Below are 3,485 nucleotides of genomic sequence, written 5' to 3'. Positions count from 1 at the left end.
GGGCTTCCCACTTAGCACTGACCACCATATTGGAATTTGTTTATCTGCTCCTCACCCCCACCAGAGTTCCCGGGGGAGAAATGTTCAGGGTTTGTATTTGATTTCCCAGAGTGTTGCCCTGGGCCTGAGACATGGCAGGTGCTTAACAGTATTTATGAATGTCTTGGTCCATTCGGGCTGCTATAACAAAATGCCATAAACTGGGTAGCAGAAATGTATTTCTCACAGTTGTGGAGGCTGGGCAGTGCAAGTCCAATATCAGGGACAGGCAGATTTGATGTCTGGTGAAACTTTGTTTCCTGCCTCATACATAGCTGTCTGTCTTCCCTGTGTCCTCATGGGGTAGAAAGGGAAAGGGAACCCTCTGGAGTCCCTGTTTTTCTGAGATGGAGTTTCACTCTTGTTGCCCAGGCTAGAGTGCAATGGTGTGATCTTGGCTCACTCCAACCTCTGCCTCCTGGGTTCAAGCGATTATCCTGCCTCAGCCTCCTGAGTGTCTGGGATTACAGGTGTGCACCACCACACCTGGCTAATTTTGTATTTTTAGTAGAGATGGGGTTTCTCCATATTGGTCAGGCTGGTCTGGAACTCCCAACCTCAGGTGATCCACCCAACTTGGCTTCCCTAAGAGCTGGGATTACAGGTGTGAGTGGGGTTTTTTTTTGAGATGGATTCTCACTCTGTTGCCCAGGCTGGAGTGCAATGGCACGATCTTGGCTCACTGCAACCTCCGTCTCCCTGGTTCAAGTGATTCTCCTGCCTCAGCCTCCCAAGTAGTTGGGATTACAGGCATACGCCACCATGCTCAGCTAATTTTTTTTTTTTTTTTTTTTTTTTGTATTTAGTACAGATGGGGTTTCACCATGTTAGGTTGGTCTCAAACTCCTGACCTCAGGTGATCCACCCACCTCGGCCTCCCAAAGTGCTGGGATTACAGGTGCGCACCACCGTGCCCAGCCCTGGGGTCCCTTTTGTAGGAACAAATCCCATTCATGAGGGTTCCACTCTCACGACCTAACTACCTCTCAAATCCTATCCCTCCAAATATCATCACATTGGGGGTTAGGTTTCAATTCAGGGATATCATAGGGACACAAGCACTCAGTCTGTAAACAGAGCATGTGATGATGAGCTCTGTTTCTCAGACCCAAGGAGATGCCAACCTGTGGGCACTGGAAGACCCCAGGGTGAAGGGCTAGGGAGAGGGCAGGTGGGAAGGGTGACCACTGTGGATGGACAGGGTGTGGGTCATTGGAGAGAAGAGGGTGGTGAAGGGGCTACGTTGTCTCCGGTATATACCCTGGGGTTTGTGTTCTCGCGCCAGGAAAATTTAGGACACAGGCACACACGAGGAGTTTAGGAGCAGAGTTTTAATAAGCAGAAGAGAAGAGAAAGAGAAACAGCTCTTTCTATGTAGAGAGAGGGGTCTCTGAGTGGAAAAGACTGGCTGTTGGTGGATACACCAGACTTTATAGTCCAGCTGGAGGAGGCGGTGTCTGATTTATGTAGGGCTCACAGATTGTTTTGATCAGGTGTGGCGAGGAAGGCTGGTTGCCCCACCCTAATCTTATGAAGCAAATGAACTCTCCTTGGCCGGTGCCATCTTGTCTGCTCCTTACCATACACGTGACTGGCAGAGAAGGGATGATGAAGCTGCTGCCTTGAAAGTGTTTAGTCCCTAGTTCCTGCCCACATTGAGCTCCCAGCTTGTTTGTCCATGTCTGCAGCATGATTTTACAGGCTGCTGTTTGGTAGAAAATGATTTTGGGCTGCTTTTCATTACAAAGAAAAGCCTTACCAAGGACTCCCATACCCTTACTAACTGTCTAAGTGATTTCTTTTTAACTCCTATATCAGTGGGGCACTCCAAGCAGCGGGAGTGACTTTGTTATCCCAGCTTGGAGCTCTAGTGTTTGGCTCTCACGTAAATAGAAATTAACACCGACTGGGCATGGTGGCTCACGCCTGTAATACCAGCACTTTGGGAGGCCAAGGCGGATGGATCACCTGAAGTCAGGAGTTTGAGACCAGCCTGGCTAACATGATAAAACCCTGTCTCTACTAAAAATATAAAAATTAGCCGGGCATGATGGCACGCGACTGTAGTCCCAGCTACTCTGGAGGCTGAGGCAGGGGAATCGCCTGAACCCTGGAGGTGGAGGTTGCAATGAGTTGAGATCATACCACTACAGTCCAGCCGGGTGACAGAGCAAGACTCCGTCTCAAAAAAAAAAAAAGAAAAAAAAAATTAACACCAGGCCAAAACAGAAGTTTTACTCAGGCAAAGTTTCATAGGCTTGCAGCTGGAGCAATGCACAGGAGCATTGTATGGGAAAGGGATCCTGGTGCTAGCTCCTGCAAGGACTTGGCTCTTGTCATTTTAAGGAAGCTGAGGCAAGAAAAAAAGGAGTGGCATGTAGGCATGTAGAGATGGGGAACTTTTAGCACCTGCGCAGTTTGACCATGTGTTTCTCATGCATATGTCTCATTAGCGCGTTAAATCTCCAGCCCTGGGTGTGATTTTTATTATTACGATATGATTATAATGAGGAAAACTTGGTGAAAGGTCAGTGCTGGAGTCTGTCTTGTCTTCAGCCAACTGCACCTGGTCTAGTTCTTATCAGGAGTGCCAGAGGCCTGCTTTTAGCAACCTTGGGAGACAGCACTCGAAGAGGTAAATGGTTAGTTTCTTATTTTTATGGTTACAAATTCAGCCTGGTCAGCTAACTTAGGAGAGGGGCCCCCCTTCGCTATGTGATGTGGGTCAGCTCGTTAAGGGATACAAGAAGGCAGCAGAGGGAATATGCCTGGACATGTGAGGCTCAGGGGGTCTTGGTGACCTAGTCTCTTGTCTTCTCTATACTGTCTTAGGTCAGGACATGGGGCGGTCATGGAGAGCTTGTCTCTGCTCAGGAATGGTGGGGCTGGGGTTTGGGGGCAGGGTGGCTCGGTTTGTCTAACCTGGCTTGTCTTCTAAGGAGGTGGTAAGCATCATGTTTCAGGGTAGTGAGCCTCCCCCCACAAAAGCTTTCCATCTACACTCGTGGGCATGTCAGTGGTGTGACATACCATTTGAGTGACTCCACTTTGCTGGTCATTTTATGCCCAGCAGTGCTGATACAGTCCAGCAGTTCACACTGGAAAATACAGAAATCACAGGACCACTCCATCTGTAAGCATTACGTTCACAGGTTAGTGTCACAGAATGAAGGGGCAGGAGAAGATGCTAGGGGCCAGTCCCTAGTCTGGCACGACAGAGCCCCTGCCCTTACCAGCATGTGGATCAGCCAGAAAGATGGTGGGGGGCTGGAGCTGCTCATCCTAGCTGCTCTCCAGAGCCGCTTCTGTGTCTGTCTTCCAGGTTGGTGGTGACATCCCATTAGTGGCTTGAAACTGACAGTGGTGACAGTATTTATTTTATTTTATTTATTTATTTATTTATTTATTTATTTATTTATTTATTTATTTATTTATTTTATTTTTTT

Source organism: Colobus angolensis, unplaced genomic scaffold, assembly GCF_000951035.1.
Source record: "Colobus angolensis palliatus isolate OR3802 unplaced genomic scaffold, Cang.pa_1.0 Scaffold179, whole genome shotgun sequence".
NCBI lineage: Eukaryota > Metazoa > Chordata > Mammalia > Primates > Cercopithecidae > Colobus > Colobus angolensis.
Note: the sequence above shows the minus strand (reverse complement) of the source record.